Genomic DNA, 22,982 nt, shown 5'->3' with positions numbered 1-22,982 from the left:
ATGGGTCTTTATTGGTCTCTATTCACAACAAAAACTTGATTTGGGTCCTATCTCTCAACCTTTTTTTAAAAGGTCATTTGTCAAAATATTTTGACTATAAAATATCATTTCTGACAAAAATTCCTTTTATTTATATTGTTATTGAAAATTCTATTTTTTATATATTGATATTTCGCCTACAATTATCATATTAGTCTAACAAAATATTAATAACAAAACTGTGTGTTGCACATGTTTAAATCTAGTTAAATATTATAGAGAGTTACAAGATATTATTTTGTATCCAACCAATGTAAAAATTTGTACTCCCTCCGTCCCAGAATATTCGAACCGATTTGACCGGCACATAGTTTAATGCAATGTAATTGATTTGTTATTTAATTAGATGGTAGTTGATAGTGAAGTATTTTTTTTTCCATATAAATAGTGGGGAGTGTGTCAACTTTTTAAAGGGTAGTAGGAAATGACTCACTTTTTAGTGTTTTTTAGGGAGTAGTGTTGTAGGTGCCGTGGTTAAGTATAATATTGATAAAGTTTTGCTATTTATATAAACTAGTCGTTGGCCCGTGCGCTAGCGCGCACGGTCCCCCGAGATATTAAAGTTTGTTATGTAAATAAGTTTACGTAAAAGATCGGTTCAAAATACATTATGGAAAATGGAAATATATATAGTCAATGGTCAAACTTGGACTTGATGATAAATACGAATACAAATGATACTGAGAAATGGTTATCGTCAATAAGAAAACTCGTCATTGGGGAGCTGAGAGTATAATATAGAAAAAAACAATATGAATGTAATCTTCTTAGAACTAAACAGTCCAGGGATAAATCCTGATTATCCTCTAAACAATCCAGGGACAACTAAACAGTTCGGCTTTTCCTCTTGCTCTTCTTATTTTCTACAGTACAATTCTACTCCCTCCTTAACTCTACACTCGCAGCAACTATCCACATCCAAAGAAGCTTATCCAACTTCTTCATCGGCTTAAATGATACTTCAGGAGTGTTGGAGTTCAAATTTTCAAACAATTACTCTTATTATATTTCTACCAGGACTCATAAGTGGATCTTTGAAGCCGCTCAAACTCACATATCACCCAATGCAAAGATGATAACAGGAACTCTACAAGATTCAATCGGAAGACACCTGTTAAATTAAAACGTAAAAGTATCTAGTTGCTTTAACCTTTGTAAGAGCATGTAGTCTCTAATACACGGCGTTTATGAATATTTACTTGGTACGAAGTTACTGAAGTCATAGAAAACGTAGAAAGCTCGTTGTACCTTCCTCACGAGAACAGTTCCACATCTGTAATAAAAATTTGAAAGATACATCATGCCTTTGAAAAAGCTATTAACTTGTATGTTCTGCAACTATTTCAGACATTCATCCATGAAATTAAGAGATAAGAGGGCAACCAAAGTCATCTCGACATGCATTCTAAGTAGTTCAAGGCATACATGTTAAAAACAGATTAATTGAAAACAAGGTCAGAATTGCACGGATATTGGATGTACTAATGTACGTGTGGTGGCAATGGGTTACATACTTCTCAACAACATTCAAGTTTCCCTTTGATCCAAAATTCAAGTCATTTTAGAATATTTCACCCATATTGAGAAGTTGGTTAAATTTTGTGATTTTAAGGTGTATTGCCTTATAACCTGGATTCACCGAAATAAGCTAAAACAACTTATATTTCAGATTGGAAGAAAAAGATCAAATAAGAATAATTCTCAAGGACAATTACACAGAGCTTAAAGGATTATAAAACAAACCGAGACAGGTTAACCCATGTGATAACTGATGTAAACTAATCACTGTTATCCAACAGATAGGACCAATAATGATCCATATCAAAAACTGATCATGATTTAGGCTTTTCTTTCAACTAAAACTTTGGATTTTAACTTTGAGGAAGCTTACCCCTATATTTAGACCACCGAAAAGCACAAAAGCATTGTGATTTTGAACCTAATTATCAATAGAAACAAGAATACGTTAAGCAAGAAGATTGACAAAAGGCAGGACATTTACGTACATGACATCAATACTATTTGCAATATTTTAACACATAAGTAGCAAGAAACAAAGAAAACATTTGACACCTCATGACGTACCCTAAAGAACTCGTACACGTGATATTCAGACACTGTATGATTTGAGGAATAACGATCAGAAATGAATCTGTTTGAGCCGAGACCAAAGTTTCCAAGGACTGCAACTCGAAAAAAGGAATTGTCAGGATAATAAGAAGATGAAATAGCTATACTTTGGACCCAAAAACATGCAAAAAGATAATTGCGTCAGAATTACCAACTTTAAATTACAAGATGAGGCAACCATTTTATTTCAGTTGGATTATACATAAAAACAATGAGTCCAGTATTAAGATAACCGAGTTTTAGAACAAACAACTGTAAATTACAAGATGAGACAACGATTTTATTTTAGTTGGATAACCTGCAACAAACATGCAACCAGTGATGCAAAAATTTACAGCTAAGAGCCAGGGGAGCATATGTATTTTAGTCTATCTCATCAACTTTGTCGGGGTGAGGGGCATTTGAAAGAATGTTTAGGGCACTAAGCGCAAGATACCATAAGCCTAGTGTTAACTTTCTAAGACATATTCAAATGTATTTATTCACATTTAATGCTTATTGGGTCGTTATAGGTCCTATTTTGCCTAAAATGGCATTTTCTCGCCCAACTTTGAGCTAAGGAACCAAACTTATCATTTTAAACCGTTCACATGTTTTATGCGTCACATTCAAGGTTTCTAAGACTCATGCTGATGTATTTATGCACATTTTAGGCTCATTTGGTCGATATAGGTCATATTTAGGCTAAACTAAGGCGTTTTCGCTCCCATTTTTTAACTAAATGACCTAGGGGATGATTTTAAACTTATGACATGTTTTATAAGCCTAGTGTTAACTTTCTAAGACATATTCAAATGTATTTATTCACATTTAATGCTTATTGGGTCGTTATAGGTCATATTTGCCTAAAATGATATTTTCTGGCCCAACTTTGAGCTAAGGAACCAAACTTATCATTTTAAACCGTTTACATGTTTTATGTGTCACATTCAAGGTTTCTAAGACTCATTCTAATGTATTTATGCACATTTTAGGCTCATTTGGTCGATATAGGTCATATTTAGGCTAAACTAAGGCATTTTCGCTCCCAATTTTTAACTAAATGACCTAGGGGATGATTTTAAACTTATTACATGTTTTATAAGCCTAGTGTTAACTTTCTAATACATATTCAAATGTATTTATTCACATTTAAGGTTTATTTTATCGTTATAGGTCATATTTTGCCTAAAATGGCATTTTCTCGCCCAACTTTGAGTTAAGGAAACTAACTAATCATTTTAAACCCTTTACATGTTTTATGTGGCACATTTAAGGTTTCTAAGACTCATTCTAATATATTTATGCAAATTGCTTCCTGAATTGTTAAGAGTATATAAACCTCAAAGAATGATTTGAGATAATGGTGTCAAACCTTGAAAAAATCATGCTGAGGGCGTGACAGAACTGGTTTGTCCTTGTAAGCATTAAGAAGTCTCTTGTCAGTAGAACTCAACTGAAGATCCTCCGGATTTACCACCCCCGACAAGATTTTAAGTCTTTCTATGCAAGGAACCACTAATTTAAGCTTCTCAGATTCATTGTCTACCAGTCTCTGCATTAGGAAATGCTTTTCTTTAGGATAAACTGCAGTAAGTGTGAGTGTTTTAAGGAAAAAGTAGGTCAAAAAACAACAGAAACAAAGTACCTTGATGCTGTCTATGAAGTCTGATGGAATTTCTTGGTCGATTTTGTCAGATAGCTTGAAATACAGCACCAGACTTATGCCTTCACCATCGTTGTCACCCAGGAACATTGCAGGAGCATATGTATGCATCTGCGAAGAAAAACTGATTCTAGTATGATCACTGAATCAAACCATGCTTCTTCCTGGCAGACTCCTGCATAGAGAAAAATATAATCCTTGATAAGACAATCAAGAATTCCTGACTCCAATCAGGAAAGTGAAAAACGTACTATTTTCATCGACATGGTTCCAATGCACCTGAGTTAAATGGAAGGATTTATTAGAAACCTCAGATCTCCTGCAAGTAGTGGTGCCTCCCTTTTGAAAGTCAATTTGAACAAACTCGCTCACCGATATGGGGTAAAAACACCAGGACCTACTCAACAAAGAAAAGGGAGTCAAGACAAACATTAACATCCGTAAATATAATTGTAACCAGTTTAGGAGACGTCGAGACTGCAAATTGTAGTCAAAAACAAAAATTATTCCCTTTATCCCAAAAGTTTATAATCTTAAGGGATGCTTTCTTTCTTCAACTATTATTAACAATTCAGTTCAATAAGGGGAAATTCAGGAAATTTTAGGCTCTTTTGACTCTCGTTTTAGGTTGGGACAAGGTTTGGGGTAATCATAGTGACGCTGTCATTACCAATATAATCACGACATCGACCGATTGCGACGATCACAGTAATCAACATCAAAATGAGCAACATTTAATTCACAAGTCTGTTAGGTTATGATACATATGACATTACATAGATCATGCGGAAACAACCATTAACCCAGGACAACATATTATTTACACATAATCATATAGCATAATTTAGATGCATACTCTTTGTTGCGTGCCCTCCCTAGCTGCGCCCGAACCGAACAAGAACAAGTCTTTTAGGACTCCAAGTGTCGTCCCTCCGTAGATAGTCCACAGCACGTCCGGATCCGCCTTAAGATTGACCAACTAGAATCGCCCTTAAGGTACTAGAAAATTTCGGCACTTTTGAGCAAGATGTGTGTTTTAATTTTCTCTCAAAAACTCACTTTTGAATACTTTTAAACTTGTGTATAAATTATGACCCCTAGGCCTTTATTTATAGAGTTATGGAAAAGGAATCGTAATCCTAGTAGGATGCGAATTAATTGGAATTAGAATCCTACATGAATTCTATTTAATTAATTTATCCAATTAGGAATAGAAATTTAATCATACACTGACTCTTGTAGATTCAGGAATCACGCATGAGCACAAACTCACACACACACGGCAGCCACAAGGGCTGCCCATGCGCGTGCGAGCAGCAGCCCGCGCAGCACGGCCTACGCAGCCGTGGCCCTTGGCGCGCGCTGGGCCTGCCTTGCGGTAGGCCTGGGCGCTGCCTTGGCTGGGCTTGTGGCGCGCATGCTTGCTGGGCGATTGGCCCCGGCTTCGTGCTGGGCCTTCGTCCGGCAAGCCTCGTTCGATGCTAATTCGTACGATACGCTTCCGATTAAATTTCCATTTCCGGAATCTATTTCCGATACGAACAATATTTAATATTTCCGATTCCGGAATTAATTTCCGTTTCGAACAAATATTTAATATTTCCGTTTCCGGAATTATTTTCCGATTCCGGCAATATTTCCGATTCTGACAATATTTCCGTTTCCGGCAATATTTCCGATTCTGGTAATATTTCCATTTCCAATAATATTTTCCGACACGTACCATGTTTCCGTTTCCGGCAACATCTACGACTTGGATAATATTCATATTTCCGATACGATCCATATTTCCGTTTCCGGCAATATCATCGTTTCCGGAGTATTCATTTCTTGCCTGTGACGATCTCAGCTCCCACTGAAACCAAGATCCGTCGGTTCCGAATATTCATAGATGGAGTATTTAATGCCATTAAATACTTGATCCGTTTACGTACTATTTGTGTGACCCTACGGGTTCAGTCAAGAGTAAGCTGTGGATTAATATCATTAATTCCACTTGAACTGAAGCGGCCTCTAGCTAGGCATTCAGCTCACTTGATCTCACTGAATTATTAACTTGTTAATTAATACTGAACCGCATTTATTAGACTTAACATAGAATGCATACTTGGACCAAGGGCATTATTTCCTTCAGTCTCCCACTTGTCCTTAGGGACAAGTGTGCATTTCCTAATTCCTTTGTCGCTCGATGCTTGCTCTTGAACATAAGGTAAGAGTTGTCATCCTTATTATGTCCAGAGGTGTTCCTCGGTTTCAGAGTTCAACTGATCAAATAAACAGATAATCATAGCCTATGATTCATCCGAGCACGGCCATGCATTTCACAGTTTCTAGCTCTCCGAGTGGCCTTGTACAACTTTTAAGCATCTCATCCCGATTTATGGGAGGACAATCCCAATCTTGCGATCTTGAGATTAGACTTCGTTTGATAGGTGATTACCTGAGCGTTGCCTTTATAGCCTCCTTTTACGGTGCGACGGTTGGTCAACGTCAAAGCAACCAGTTCTCAAACAAGTAATCTCAAATCACTCAGGTATTGAGGATTTAGTGTCTAATAATTTAATGAAATTTACTTATGACAGACTTTCATCTCTTACAGTAAAGTTTCATAGGTCTTGTCCGATACTAGTCTTCCCAAAGTAAGTATCTATGCAAATGATTATGACATTGCCATGTCCACATAGTTCAAGAAACAGAACTACTAGTCATCTTGCATTCTAATCGTCTAACGTTTTCTATGCGTCCAATTTTATAGAAAACTCCGATTAGGGACCATTTTCAACCTTTGACATTCAAGTTCACTTGATAGACATTTCTTAGTCACAGGACTGGTCCTGACAGTCTATCTTGAATATATCGTCAAGTTGAAGGGACTCATCATTTAATAAACCACAAATTAAATGGAAAAATGAATTCCTTTCATTTATTGTGAATGATTAACCAATAATGTTTTACAAAGATTTAAACTCTAAAACTTTAAAACATTAAACAGAGACATCAAAGCCATTCTCCAATATGCTTGATTCCCATAGCTGCAGTGTGCGAGTTGTGCTTCGCTTGCGGCAGAGGTTTAGTTAATGGATCTGATATGTTGTCATCAGTTCCAATTTTGCTTATCTCGACTTCTTTTCTTTCAACGTAGAAGGTGAAATCTACGAAGTACATGCTTGACTCTCTGGTGGTGTCTAGGCTCTTTTGCCTGTGCAATAGCTCCGTTATTATCACAATACAGGGCTATTGGTCCTTTAATGGAGGGGACTACACCAAGTTCTCCTATGAACTTCCTTAGCCATATAGCTTCCTTTGCTGCTTCATGTGCAGCAATGTACTCCGCTTCAGTTGTAGAATCCGCAATGGTGCTTTGCTTAGCACTTTTCCAGCTTACTGCTCCTCCGTTGAGGCAGAAGACAAACCCAGACTGTGATCTGAAATCATCTTTGTCGGTTTGGAAACTTGCGTCCGTATAGCCTTTAACAATTAATTCATCATCTCCACCATAGACCAGGAAGTCATCTTTGTGCCTTTTCAGGTACTTCAGAATGTTCTTGGCAGCAGTCCAATGCGCCTCTCCTGGGTCTGACTGGTATCTTCTCGTAGCACTGAGTGCGTACGCAACATCCGGGCGTGTACATATCATAGCATACATTATTGAACCAATCAATGATGCATATGGAATCCCATTCATTCGTCTACGCTCATCAAGTGTTTTTGGGCACTGAGTCTTGCTTAGAGTCATTCCATGAGACATGGGTAGGTAGCCTCGCTTGGAGTCCGCCATCTTGAACCTATCAAGCACCTTATTGATATAAGTGCTTTGACTAAGTCCAATCATCTTTTTAGATCTATCTCTGTAAATCTTGATGCCCAATATGTACTGTGCTTCTCCTAGATCCTTCATCGAAAAACATTTCCCAAGCCAAATCTTGACAGAGTTCAACATAGGAATGTCATTTCCGATAAGCAATATGTCGTCGACATATAATACTAGGAAAGCAATTTTGCTCCCACTGACCTTCTTGTATACACAAGATTCGTCCGCGTTCTTGATGAAACCAAAGTCACTGACTGCTTCATCAAAACGTATATTCCAGCTCCTGGATGCCTGCTTCAATCCGTAGATTGACTTCTTTAGCTTGCATACCTTTTTAGCATTCTTTGGGTCCTCAAAACCTTCAGGCTGTGTCATAAACACAGTTTCTGTTAAAACGCCGTTTAAGAAAGCAGTTTTGACATCCATCTGCCATATTTCGTAATCGTAATATGCAGCGATTGCTAACATTATTCGAATAGACTTTAGCATTGCGACTGGTGAAAAGGTTTCATCGTAATCCACACCGTGGACTTGCCTGTAACCTTTTGCAACCAATCTAGCTTTGAAAACTTCAAGTTTCCCATCCTTGTCCTTTTTCAGTTTGAAAACCCATTTGCTTCCAATGGCTTGGTAGCCATCTGGCAAATCGACCAAATCCCATACTTGGTTTTCAGACATGGAGTCTAATTCAGATTGCATGGCTTCTTGCCACTGCTTGGAGCTAGGGCTCGTCATAGCTTGCTTGTAAGTCGCAGGTTCATCACTTTCAAGTAATAGAACGTCATAGCTCTCGTTCGTCAAAATACCTAAGTACCTTTCCGGTTGAGATCTATATCTTTGCGATCTACGCGGGGTAACATTTCTAGATTGACCATGATTCTCACCAGATTCTTCTAAAGATCTCTGAGTTTCATCCTGAATGTCATCTTGAGCATTCTCTAGAGTTTGTTGTTCGACTCGAATTTCTTCGAGGTCTACTTTTCTCCCACTTGTCATTTTGGAAATGTGATCCTTCTCCAAAAAGACACCATCTCGAGCAACAAACACTTTGTTCTCAGATGTATTGTAGAAGTAATACCCCTTTGTTTCCTTTGGATAGCCCACAAGGATACATTTGTCAGATTTTGGATGAAGTTTGTCTGAAATTAATCGTTTGACGTATACTTCACATCCCCAAATCTTAAGAAAAGACACATTTGGAGGCTTTCCAAACCATAATTCGTATGGAGTCTTTTCGACAGCTTTAGACGGAGCTCTATTTATAGTGAGTGCAGCTGTATTTAGTGCATGTCCCCAAAATTCTAATGGAAGTTCGGCCTGACCCATCATTGACCTGACCATGTCTAGCAAGGTTCTGTTCCTCCGTTCTGACACACCGTTCCATTGTGGTGTTCCAGGAGGAGTCAATTCTGATAGAATTCCACATTCTTTCAGATGGTCATCAAATTCATAGCTCAGATATTCACCGCCTCTATCAGACCGCAGTGCCTTAATCTTCTTGCCTAATTGATTCTCTACTTCACTCTGAAATTCCTTGAATTTGTCAAAGGATTCAGACTTATGCTTCATTAGGTAGACATAACCATACCTACTGAAGTCATCAGTGAAAGTGATAAAGTAGCTGAAACCACCTCTAGCATTTGTACTCATTGGTCCACATACATCTGTATGGATTAAACCCAATAGTTCATTTGCTCTTTCTCCAACTTTAGAGAAAGGTTGCTTTGTCATTTTGCCAAGTAAACATGATTCGCATTTACCATAATCCTCTAAGTCAAATGGTTCTAGAATTCCTTCCCTTTGAAGTCTTTCTAAGCGTTTCAAGTTTATATGGCCTAATCGACAATGCCACAGATAGGTGAGATCTGAATCATCCTTTTTGGCCTTTTTGGTATTTATGTTATATACTTGTTTGTCGTGATCTAATAAATAAAGTCCATTGACTAATCTAGCAGATCCATAAAACATCTCTTTAAAATAAAACGAACAACTATTGTCTTTTATTATAAAGGAAAATCCCTTAGCATCTAAGCAAGAAACTGAAATGATGTTTTTAGTAAGACTTGGAACATGGAAACATTCTTCCAGTTCCAAAACTAGCCCGGAGGGCAACGACAAATAGTAAGTTCCTACAGCTAATGCAGCAATCCGTGCTCCATTTCCCACTCGTAGGTCGACTTCACCCTTGCTTAACTTTCTACTTCTTCTTAGTCCCTGTGGATTGGAACATAAGTGTGAGCCACAACCTGTATCTAATACCCAAGAAGTTGAATTAGCAAGTATACAGTCTATAACGAAAATACCTGAAGATGGAACGACTGTTCCGTTCTTCTGATCTTCCTTTAGCTTCAAGCAATCTCTCTTCCAATGCCCCTTCTTCTTGCAGTAGAAGCATTCGGATTCAGAAGTGGGTTGACTGACCTTCCTCTTTGCAGATTTGGCGCCAGTTTGCTTAGTTGGGCTGGCCTTGTTGCCACCTTTCTTAGCATTCCTCTTCTTTCCAGATTTCTTGAACTTGCCCCCACGCACCATAAGCACATCCTGCTTATCACTTTTGAGCGTCTTTTCAGCGGTTTTCAGCATACCGTGAAGCTCAGTGAGCGTTTTGTCCAGACTATTCATACTGTAGTTCAGTTTGAACTGATCATACCCGCTATGAAGAGAATGGAGGATGGTGTCTATAGCCATTTCCTGAGAAAATTGCTGATCCAGCCGACTCATATTCTCAATGAGTCCAATCATTTTGAGAACATGTGGACTTACGGGCTCGCCTTTCTTAAGCTTGGTCTCAAGAATTTGCCTATGAGTCTCGAATCTTTCGACTCGAGCCAGATCTTGGAACATGTTCTTCAACTCACTGATGATTGTGAAAGCATCTGAGTTGATGAACGTTTTCTGCAGATCCGCACTCATGGTGGCGAGCATTAGACATTTCACATCCTTGTTGGCATCAATCCAACGATTGAGGGCTGCCTGAGTGACCCCGTCGCCTGGAGCTTCGGGCATCGCCTCATCTAGGACATACTCCTTTTCTTCCTGCATAAGAACTATTTGCAAGTTCCTTTGCCAGTCAAGGAAGTTTTTCCCGTTCAACTTCTCCTTTTCGAGAATTGACCGAATGTTGAATGAATTGTTGTTTGCCATATTAAAACTACAATTGAAAAGAATAAACAAATAAATAACCATTCACAGTTTCTCTTAATAAACTTAAATTCTAGCATACATGCATAATTCAATGTTTATTAAGCATTTTATTCAAGTTATGTGTTCCGGCAGGTGTGAATAAAATGATTCCAAGATCCTAAAATCATTGAAGAACTAAGCACAGTTTGTCGACTTAATCCTAGAACATCTTAGGTAAGCAAAAGCCTTTTGCTAATAGTCTAGAAACTATTCTTGGTTGATAGGTACGTCTAAGAACTTATTAGGTAAACCTATCGAATTTGCCACGACATAAAAGGACTCCTTACTTATATCGTTGAGTTTCACCAAAACTAACATGTACTCACAATTATTTGTGTACCTTGCCCCTTTAGGACCAATAAGTAACACCTCGCTGAGCGAAAACTATTACTAGATTGATGTAAAGGATATCCAAGCAAGTGTATATTTTGGCATGGCACCTTTTAACTCAATTTTTAAGTTTGGAACTTAAGGCTCTTACTATGTTGGTTAGATTTTAAGTGAACTAAAATCCTTAATCATGCAACATAATCAAGCTTTTGATCTCATGCATTTTAAGACATATTTAAAGCAATAAATAACTTAAAACATGCATAAGATATTTGTGATCTAGTATGGCCCGACTTCATCTTGAAGCTTTGACTTCAAAGTCCGTCTTGAAAATCTCCGTGGGAGGCACCATTTTCTTCAAATAGGATAAGCTATAACTAATTACAACTATTTGATGGTACGCAGACCATATTTGAATTGAAAAATAACTTTGGTGCTTTAGACCAATTACATTCAAATTAATGGTACGCAGACCATATTTTCTATCCTATTTGGGCCATACTAGTCACTTCATAACCTGCAAAACAGTATATATACAATATATACCATTCACCCATTCATTATCATGAATGGCCCACATAGCTGGTTAGTAAAACACATTATGCATCACGTAAACATTTGCAGCAATTAATCAAGGGCACCAATAATCTACCAATTATTCAGTCCTTATTAATTCTAATCGAGTTGTTTTAACCTTAAGGATTTGTAGACCTAATCAAGAGTTTATGACTAAAAAGCGCTCCCACTTAAACCAATAAATTCATATGCTTTACTAATTTTAAACATAAAATTGTATTTCTAGTCTAACCGGAAACATACAAATTTAATTAAAATTTAAAGCTCATATAAATTTATAATTGAATCCAAAAAATTTAATTTAATTTCAGTCGCATTTAAATTAATTCATGATTTTAATTTTAGTAAAATAATTAGAATAAATTCCATTTATTATAATTATAATATTCAAAATTAAAATCCAAGAAATTAATTCAAATTATTAATTTTAAAATTAATTAAAATTACGTGAACTGAAATTTTTCAAATTAAACATTCAAAACGATCTAATCGTAACGCAAACACCCTACGCGTTGCACGCCCATGGGCCGTACGCACACAGCCATTGCTGGCCATGTGCGCGCAGCCCATGCGCTCGTCGCATAGCTGCTGCTGTCCTATCGCAAGCCTCCGCACAGCGCCCCATCGCACGCGAGCTATCGCTCGCAGTGCGCGCGCGCGAGATCGCTCGCTGGGCGCGCTGGCTCGCTCGCTGTGCGCGCGAGCCATCGCTCGCTGGGGCGCGACATCGCTCGCTGGGCGAGCGACATCGCGCGCTGTGCGCGCGAGCCATCGCTCGCTGGGGCGCGACATCGCTCGCTGGGCGAGCGACATCGCGCGCTGCGCGCGCGAGCAGTGCTGGGCGCAGCGCTCGTGGCACGCGAGCTTGCGCTCGCTGCGCGCAAGGCTGCGCGCACTTGTGCGAGGCAGCGCGCGTTGTGGCGCAGCTCGCTTGCTGCCCACACGCGACTGCCTTGGCTCGCCCTTCGCCCATGCCCATTCGTTCATTGCTCGTGGCACACGACACAAGGCAGGGCTGCTGCCTTGTGCTCGTGCACTACGCCCTTGCTCATTGCATTCGTGCCGCACGGGCGACGAGCTCCCTTGCTCGTCGTCGCATGCCCGCATTATACAACACCCCTTAAGGGTAACACGAAGCGTCCATTGCTTCGTGCGTGCAAGTTATTTGAACGAATCGCATAAAAATTTAAAATTTATATTTAAAATTAATGACAAATTAATAAATATTATTAATTTCATAATTTTAGGGCGAAAAATCGAAAATTTATTATCCAATTGATTTCCGATTGATATGGATTCAAGTCTAGGTCATAAAAATTTAAAATTTATCGTAAATTTACAATTTTTATGGTGGTTTTTAATCATAGGTTTCTAATTAAATTACAATTAATTATGAAAATCAAATTAATTCTAAATTATTCTAATTTTCAACAAATTAATCATAATTACAAATTAGATTGCATAATTAACAAGACTAGGCATTCAAACTTGTTAAACATATGCAGTAGGTCAATCAAAAATTCAAGATTTATCAACAAGAATCGCAAATATTTAATTTAACATCTTAAATTTACGAAATTTTGCATTCGAAAAACTAAAACCTTCGAAAAGTCATAGTTAGGCTTCGAATTTGAGAATTCTGGGTTCGGCAGAAAAATACTAATTTTGTCAAAATTTTAGAATGCCTTTTACATGCGGAATTGACACAAAAATCACTCAATTCGGATGAGTAACGAAGAAACTGCCGAAAAACTGCGTACGTATAATTAAATAAACGCAATTTGCAATTAATTAACAATTACGAAAATTAATCACCCCTTTTAATTCTTGCAAATTTGTAATATTTAACCATGTTCATGCAATTTAGATTATGAAAATAATAAGGGGCTCGTGATACCACTGTTAGGTTATGATACATATGACATTACATAGATCATGCGGAAACAACCATTAACCCAGGACAACATATTATTTACACATAATCATATAGCATAATTTAGATGCATACTCTTTGTTGCGTGCCCTCCCTAGCTGCGCCCGAACCGAACAAGAACAAGTCTTTTAGGACTCCAAGTGTCGTCCCTCCGTAGATAGTCCACAGCACGTCCGGATCCGCCTTAAGATTGACCAACTAGAATCGCCCTTAAGGTACTAGAAAATTTCGGCACTTTTGAGCAAGATGTGTGTTTTAATTTTCTCTCAAAAACTCACTTTTGAATACTTTTAAACTTGTGTATAAATTATGACCCCTAGGCCTTTATTTATAGAGTTATGGAAAAGGAATCGTAATCCTAGTAGGATGCGAATTAATTGGAATTAGAATCCTACATGAATTCTATTTAATTAATTTATCCAATTAGGAATAGAAATTTAATCATACACTGACTCTTGTAGATTCAGGAATCACGCATGAGCACAAACTCACACACACACGGCAGCCACAAGGGCTGCCCATGCGCGTGCGAGCAGCAGCCCGCGCAGCACGGCCTACGCAGCCGTGGCCCTTGGCGCGCGCTGGGCCTGCCTTGCGGTAGGCCTGGGCGCTGCCTTGGCTGGGCTTGTGGCGCGCATGCTTGCTGGGCGATTGGCCCCGGCTTCGTGCTGGGCCTTCGTCCGGCAAGCCTCGTTCGATGCTAATTCGTACGATACGCTTCCGATTAAATTTCCATTTCCGGAATCTATTTCCGATACGAACAATATTTAATATTTCCGATTCCGGAATTAATTTCCGTTTCGAACAAATATTTAATATTTCCGTTTCCGGAATTATTTTCCGATTCCGGCAATATTTCCGATTCTGACAATATTTCCGTTTCCGGCAATATTTCCGATTCTGGTAATATTTCCATTTCCAATAATATTTTCCGACACGTACCATGTTTCCGTTTCCGGCAACATCTACGACTTGGATAATATTCATATTTCCGATACGATCCATATTTCCGTTTCCGGCAATATCATCGTTTCCGGAGTATTCATTTCTTGCCTGTGACGATCTCAGCTCCCACTGAAACCAAGATCCGTCGGTTCCGAATATTCATAGATGGAGTATTTAATGCCATTAAATACTTGATCCGTTTACGTACTATTTGTGTGACCCTACGGGTTCAGTCAAGAGTAAGCTGTGGATTAATATCATTAATTCCACTTGAACTGAAGCGGCCTCTAGCTAGGCATTCAGCTCACTTGATCTCACTGAATTATTAACTTGTTAATTAATACTGAACCGCATTTATTAGACTTAACATAGAATGCATACTTGGACCAAGGGCATTATTTCCTTCAAAGTCATCAACTACATTATAAACAATCTAATATCAATCAAAACCTAAAAATAGAAACGAATAATTACCAAATGCATAAGCAAAAGTTGTCGACTATACTTGCTTCAAAAAGTCTTATCGCCATCTGGATACCAGTATACCACCACGATACCTCATCTCCTCTCTGATATTCTATTCTCTCACTGCAACAATTCAACAAAAACAATAGGAAATTAACTGCAATTCAAATTTCTTTTAATTATTCCAAATTAAAAAAATTAAAAAAGAGGAGATGATAAAATTACCTTGGAGCGAAATCGGAAAATCAAAATCAAACCCTAACTTTAAATTGAGTTTGGCATTGACGAAACTCACCTCATTGCAAACCCTGAGGAATTAAAATCTGTAGCAGAGGAAGTCACAAGGAGTCACCTCATAAAGTTTCTGTAAGACCAGTCAGACAGCTGAAAATAACTTCAGTTGAGCTGAGCTCCTCATCCTGGTCAAGTGACGCTGCTGCTAAAACTCCTAACCAAAGTCCAAAAGTTTTAGAGCTTAGATCACTAAGGAGCCCAAATTCTGAGATATCTAACTAACTTAGTCCTTCACTTTTTAGGTACAAATTTATGGTTTTTCCATGGAAGTTATTTTAGATTTTGTATCACGTCTTTGAATTGGTTCTTTACAATATGGAATGCTTCTTATTTCTTGGTGGATGGCAGTCATTGTGTAAAACTCCCTCTTATCTCTTGGGTGTTCAAGCTGTTCATAAATTCAACTTTCTTTTTACTGGGCTGCATGTACAGGCTGAGTTTTACATAAACAATCTAACCAACACATCTTCCATAGACATAAATTCCTATAACCCTAACAAACTTGGAGCCTCAAATAGAAAATTTAACAATAGAAACAACAGAAATTACAACAATATAACTAAATAAAAACACATCAGTGATAAAAGTTATACCTTGATTAGAAAAGTATTGTCTGAAACGTTTCTGTTGCACCAGGAGCATAACAACAATTGCAATTGCATTGTCAATTTGTCATCATTGATGGCTTCATCAACGACCAACCGATTCAACGACTTCTTGTGCTCGAGAATCGTTGTATCGTAGACTTTGTTTGTACCCTCTGTCAATTATTTAAGAGAAAAGACACAAAATTTCAGTTAAAATTCAGTTCAAAACCAAAACCCTAATAACCCAACTAACATCTCCAAACAATTACTCAGTTAGATCCAATACCAAATTGATTAACCTAACAACATTCTGCAACTTTAAACATACGGCATTAAAGTCAATAAAAAAAAAAGAGGACATATATCCTCAATTAAACACATAGTTAAGAAAAACTCCACATCGGTTAACAAGTCGCAAAAAAAAAAATTATACCGAACTCTTGTGCAAGGGGATCTTGGTTGTAGCCATTATGGTGAACTGTCTGCAGTGAAAAAGCAAGAAAATTACTCATGCCATGAACATAGCTTATGCATGTTATTCAACTCAATATGCATGATCATCACAATAGAGTAGGTATTTTTGGGGAGAACATGTTGAAGAAAAGGAGAAAGCTCTTTAGAGGCATAATGCACCAGTAAATCAGAACAAAAGAAACTAAGTAGAGGACCTATCTTCTTCCTGGTCACATGGTCGCCTACATGTAACTTTGAGTAAAGAAGTTATTTGCTTATCATTCAATCTCTTTGTATATCTTTGTCCTCCAACTATTTATCATGCCTGTAACAGAACATAGAAAAACAGAAAATCAGTAAAACATTCACATAAGCTGCTGAAAGCCACGTGTTCTTAAGTCTTAACTAAAACTATCTACGACATACCTCAATGGGAAAATAATTCACTTTCTTTTGACTCCCTACTTGAAGACAAGGGAAGTGGGTGTATTATATGGAAAAATCCATACACCTCCCGGAAGTACTCAACCACAAACTTCATATTCATTTGCTCATCAATAGGGAATATGAAACTGTCGAGAAAACGGAAAATATGAATAAGTTATAAGGAACAAAGCAAGAAAGTGTTAAGGAGAAGATAATGAGAATAAAGAATAATGGCTAATACATTAGCTCCCTGGTAGGTTGTGCTGACAATCCTGATACTCAGTATTTCCTCCGTACATTTCCTGTGTGAGTAACCTCCGCTTTGATGCCTCTAAGTGCTTTCTTAACCTGCACATACAAAAGAATGAAAGTTAGCTTCTGATAATATAAAATACTAATTACTATTTCAATCAATAAATTAATCATCGATATCTAAACCAATTGGGGTATATATTTCAATTTATCATTTCAAAATGTGAACACTTCCTTCTCTGTTGATCTCTTTCAGAGTTCATATGGGTTCAAAAGGAAAGGATTCTCTTATCCTACTTTTCCAAAAAAAAAATTGTCCACAACAATAAATTATGAATCCTAAACAGAGGAAATCGAGGTCAAACCTAGAAATCTATCTTCCAAAATGGTCTCTTCTACTTAATGGTCTCTTCTTGTTTATAGTGAGCACGGGAAACAATTGAAATATATACCTGAAGGTAAGTTACAATGTCAATTGTCCCCACTCTCCATCCTGCCTTTTGCTGTCTTAAAATATAAGATAAAACTTTTCCTAAAGAAGTGAGGACGGTATTAATAACGCTAAGAAAATTACGAGTAACTCTGGGAAAATTGAGGTCCATAAAATTGGAACCAAACCCAGAAAAATTGGAAGCAAAATCAAAATCAAATTCATAAATTATAACCTAGGGAAAAATTCAGAAGCAACCATAAATCAGTATAAATCTGACTCGGAGAAAACCGCGATCAAACGCATCTTCCAACCAATACTATCAACAACACACAAATTAAATCAGGAATTATAACCCATAAACAAATAAGGAGAGGTAATCAATTAAAGAAGTTTTCAAAATCAAAAGAGATCTAATCTTGAAAGAAGAAAATCGAGAAAATCATAGCCACAATTAAGGATATCAACCGCCAGATTTAGTTATTGTTGGGTGATATAACTGTAGCAGAGAGTGAAGTAAGAGAGAGAAAGAAGATGGAAGCAAAGACACGGAATGTCATACCCTTCGCTGGCGTGGAAGGGAGGTTAGAGTCAGATTTGACGGTGGATGGCTGTGAAGACGGAGCCTTTGGAGGTGGTCGTCTAGTCTTCTGAGATGATGCATCAACTGGCTTTGGGATGACAGCTGGAGTTGGCGCATTGGACACTGCTGAAGCACCAAGAGAAACACAATCACTCCACTTCACTAATTAAGTTACCCAATGCTAAAAGCATCTAACAATAAAAACAAGCATTAGGGATTTCGTCACACTTATGCCTCCGCTGTGCACTCCTGGCCGGCCGACAAAGACTGTCTCTTATGCACAATTTCGTCCTTACATCTAGCTGGAAAACATGCGAAGGTCAATCAGTTTCAGAATATGCAGAGTGGTATTACGAGAAATCATTTGGAGCACATGCGAACTTCAACTCATCTTAAAAGTATGCAGCTGATCTTAAAAATTATTCTACACTGATCTTGCATAAAAAACTTCAAGATCAAAACATAGCTCTTTAAATAGTGTATAGCATTTTTTAGTCGGGTGTTAAGACACGGATAAGCAGAGGATTAGTGTATTAGCATTTCTAGATCCACATTCAACTAATTAGAATCAGACCAAATATTTGCCTATCTGGCGTGCTTAAGGACCATAAGGATAACAATATTATGACCCCTCCCCACCTACCCAACCCCTCCCCTCAAGAAAAAAGGTGCAAATTTCAGATTCTCAAGTTCAGTGACTGAAAACAAACCTACAATACTACAGGATGATATACATACGTTCAAGTAGGTATCAACTGAAAGTGCACGTGCTTTAGTTAGCCTTTATACCTTCACCATGACATTTTATAGTTGTTGAAAACTACTTGCACCAATCGACACTTCATCCAAGACAGAGCTCATGCAAGAACTTTCCTGTCTATTAGAAGAGTCCAGCTCTGTTGCAATGCCAGCTTCATCATCAAATTCACTCTGACCTTCAGCTTCATTTTCAAAATTACATAACTTCTTTGAACAAATTGGATCAGGATCTTCTCTTTGAACCTTTGTGGCCTGTATTTTTTCTTGTTCCTGGGAACGGAACATTCCGGAGAGTAACTTCACGTGCGATCTCCTCTGAATGCATTTGGCTGGATGCATATGAAGACTCCCTTGGGATGTTGATGGAAGGCCACTGTCTTCGGACTTGATTACAGATGATGTTCTTCAATAGACATAAATTCCTATAACCGTAACAAACTTGGAACCTCAAATAGAAAATGTAAGAATAGAAACAACAGAAATTGTAACAACATAACTAAATAAAAACACAACAATGATAAAAGTTATACCTTGATTAGAAAAGTATTTTATGAAACGTTTCTGTTGCACCAGGAGCATAGCAACAATTGCAATTGCATTGTCAATTTGTCATCATTGGTGGCTTCATCAACGACCAACCGATTCAACGACTTCTTGTGCTCGACAATCGTTGTATTGTAGACTCTGTTTGTACCCTATATCAATTTTTTAAGAGAAAAGACATAAAATTTTAGTTAAAATTCAGTTCAAAATCAAAACTCACCCAACTAACATCTCCACATAAAACAATTACTCAGTTAGATCCAATACCAAATTGATTAACCTAACAACATTCTGCAACTTTATACATACGACATTAAAGTCAATAAGAAAAAAGAGAGGAGGACATATATCCCCAATTAAACATATAGTCAGGAAAAACTCCACATCGGTTAACAAGTCGTAAAAAATTCTAGCAAGACACAAGCCTCGTCATTATCACTGATTGGCCCACGAGATTATATATTCAGGCACATAAACAAATTTTATTTTATTGTGAGAAGACAATGAACGATAAGAGTGATGTAAGGGACAAAGGGCATTCTACCATATATCCATTCTCCTACATAGAAAATTACTCAATTTCTTTGATAAAGAATTGCTATATCAGTCCAAGTCTCCATAATTTTGCAGTTGAATCCTGAAGTTCTCAATCCCTAACTGAACTTTAAATTCTTTTCCATTAAAGTGGTATCATTGGGAGCTAGAACCCCCTACTAATAACCAAATGAGCAACAAACAAATTCAAACTATGACGAATTCAAACGCAAATCCGGGAACTGCTAAATGCTTAGTAACTGGACAAAGTTTGACAAAGAAGGTTCATTCAACGCATAAAACTTCATAAACAATGTTCAATTATGTCACCAGTGAAAGCAATTTCAAGTAACTATTAATTCATGTATGTTACACTACTTGCAAAAGAATTAATCAATCAATCGAAACATGGAGAATTGTTAAAAGTTTAAATAGCTCAAAATGAATTCTGAAAGCTTAAAATGCCAAGATTAATATTCGAGCAATCAAAGAACATAGACCTGAACAACACCAGCAAATGCTCGGCTCCAACCATGCGATTGAGAAAGATGGACAATGGAGACAGGCATAACAACACGATCAGCAATACAGAGAGCAAGAGCTAACGCCAGCATCATCACCACTTTCACTCTCTCGGCCGTCAAGAATTCCCGAAAACTCTGCGCTTCCATTCCCTTCCCTTCTCTGCCTTCGGCGAGGAACTGAAAATCATTGGAAGAAACCCTAGATTTTCCGGAAAAATGAAAGGAAGATCAGACATGGAAGGACCGAAAGGGCGGGAGAGAGAAGGCAACCCCCAAAAAAATGAGGAAGGGAAGCAACCAAGAGCTGAAGACGGAAGAGAGAGAAGAAGAAAAAGAAGGGCGGTGGATGCTGCAACGTGTCACGATCTTGGTGTAATGGCAAAGGAGTAGTAAATAGAGATGGGTGAGGGTAAAATGGGCATCACACTATTGCTGCAATAGTAATGTGAAATTTGTGCTTTTTAAAGTGTTAGGATGATGCGAGTAATCCGGGACGGTTTTATAAGGAAAGCAGTACGACTATTCCGGGACAGAGGGAGTAGATTAAATCAATTGTAACTAGAAATTTGACGTGACAAACTTACCTACACCACCTTAAAGCAACTCCATTGGTGAATTACAAGGTGTTGTGGCTAATTTTGCCACATCAGAGTTTTAGCTACAATTAATTTAAGCTACATCTTTTCACATTGGCGAGATACAATAACTTGTAGCTCCCTACAATATTTAATTTAAAAAATTTACTATCAGTCCTAGATTAGTTGTTACACTTTTTTTTCCCGTCCGTTTCAGATTAGTTGTTACACTTCTAAATTAGGAATGACCCCACAATTATTATATTGTCTCTCTTTTCCCACTAATTTATTTTTGTCCCCACACCCTCTCTCATTCAATTTAAAAAAATACACCACTAACTCCTATCACATCTACTTTTTCAATAAAATAACAATTGATAACCAAACAACCACTTATCACCTAAAACTTTGTGCAAAGGTAAGTGTAACAACTAATCTGTGACGGAGAGAGTATTTATTTAAGCTACATTTTTTTGAGCCATCTGGCCAAAATAGCTACATGTTTTTAACAGCTATCTATATCATTATTACACAATAGTGGGTTACATGGTCACATGTTCATTTTTTTTTTGGGGTAAGCATGTCCATTTTTTAAACATTGAAATTATTTTTATACGGAATAAACAATTAAAGTCGTTCTTGACCATAAAGTCGAATAAATAACAAAAAATACTAAAAACATCAAAAATCCCAAAATTACTGCAGCACGATGACATAATGGAAGCCAACGTGGAGAGAGAAATGGAAGAAATGATTCACCAAAATAATAACCCCATAATACAAACAAATTCCCACTCTCAACACTTTTAACTGCTTCCCTACGTCCATATTTCCAGCACTAGCATACTCTATTCACTCCCAATGGGTCCCACCTTACCTCCTTCATCTTCCCTACTCTCACCACTCACCACCGCTAGTCGCCGGTCCAACCCCTTAATAATTGAATAACTAAAAGGATATTTATTTTTACCACTTAAATAAGTTTTTTTTTTATTTTTTATTTTTTTTATTATCTACAAATACTCACTCTTTTTCTATTTAAGTGTTCATTTTAGAGGAATTTACGGTAATTAAGGAAAATGAAAGTGTGTAAGAAAATAATGACTGAGATTGGTTTTTTGGGGAAAGAATAAAGTAGATAATTATTTATTAATAAAGTACAAATAAAAGTGGATGTGAGGATGAAAAAGTGGAAAAAGTGTAGAATGTGTAAGAAAAAAACAATCATGATTTATGGAAAAGTGAAAAAAATGTATGAAAAAGTGAGAAAAATGTATGGAAAAGTGGACAAATGTAGTCCAGAAATGGAAAGTGGACTTATAAAGAAAGAGGAAGTCAAATTCCATAACGGTTATGTATTTGTAAAAACATAACATCAAAAAAGTTAATGAAATGGTACATGTTTTAATCGGAATGGTACTCTGTTTTTAATGAAATAGTACTATTTTTTTTATCGAAATAGTATTCCGTTTAACGAAATGGTACTTTTTTTAATGAGTGGCACATGTTATTGACCAAATTGCCCCTGTAATGTGTTTTGAAACACCTCACAGAATGCCGCTACGACGCTCCCATAAGGAAACGCTATTTTAAAAAAGTGGACACTTAAATAGGAACAGAGAGAGTAAAATTAACTCACTTCGTATTTATTTAAGGGATAAACTTGGCCGGACACGGGTATTAAGAAGAAGAATTGAATGAAATAAAGTAATAAAATAAGTGAGGTTGAGTAAATATTTTAATAAGTAAAACAAGTGGGGATCATGTCATTTTAGAGATTGGGAGATGGGGGTGGGGTGTAAATAAATTATTTAATTAGATGGTGGGGTTTATAAGTTACTAAAATAACAAGTGTATCTTTTAAATAAATACGGCCGAAAAAAATAATTGTATCCCTTAAATAAGTACGGAGTGAGTACCATTTACCACCAAAAAAATCGTAAAAAATAAAATGAAAAGAAAAAC

General features: G+C 37.3%; 1 long non-coding RNA gene across 5 annotated transcripts; it reads right to left on the bottom strand.

Annotated features, from left to right (window-relative positions):
• Positions 1-684: 684 nt before the first annotated feature.
• On the bottom strand, positions 685-22,969 carry LOC130468039 (uncharacterized). Of its 5 annotated transcripts, none has more exons than XR_008928341.1 (18): positions 20,419-22,969; positions 19,372-19,536; positions 18,872-19,263; positions 18,311-18,384; positions 18,062-18,208; positions 17,059-17,165; positions 16,818-16,963; positions 16,607-16,716; positions 16,372-16,420; positions 15,945-16,111; positions 15,353-15,505; positions 15,067-15,180; positions 4,066-4,211; positions 3,797-3,989; positions 3,524-3,703; positions 2,125-2,222; positions 1,931-1,978; positions 685-1,312 (listed from the first exon to the last, which is right to left on the bottom strand). It is a non-coding gene; the product is annotated as an uncharacterized lncRNA (long non-coding RNA). The 5 variants fall into 5 exon arrangements; XR_008928344.1 differs by having other exon boundaries at positions 4,094-4,211; XR_008928343.1 differs by having other exon boundaries at positions 15,410-15,505.
• Positions 22,970-22,982: the final 13 nt, after the last annotated feature.

The sequence above is a fragment of the Spinacia oleracea genome, chromosome 2 (assembly GCF_020520425.1).
Source record: "Spinacia oleracea cultivar Varoflay chromosome 2, BTI_SOV_V1, whole genome shotgun sequence".
NCBI classification, from domain to species: Eukaryota; Viridiplantae; Streptophyta; class Magnoliopsida; order Caryophyllales; family Amaranthaceae; genus Spinacia; species Spinacia oleracea.
This window is presented reverse-complemented; position numbering and strand designations above follow the sequence as displayed.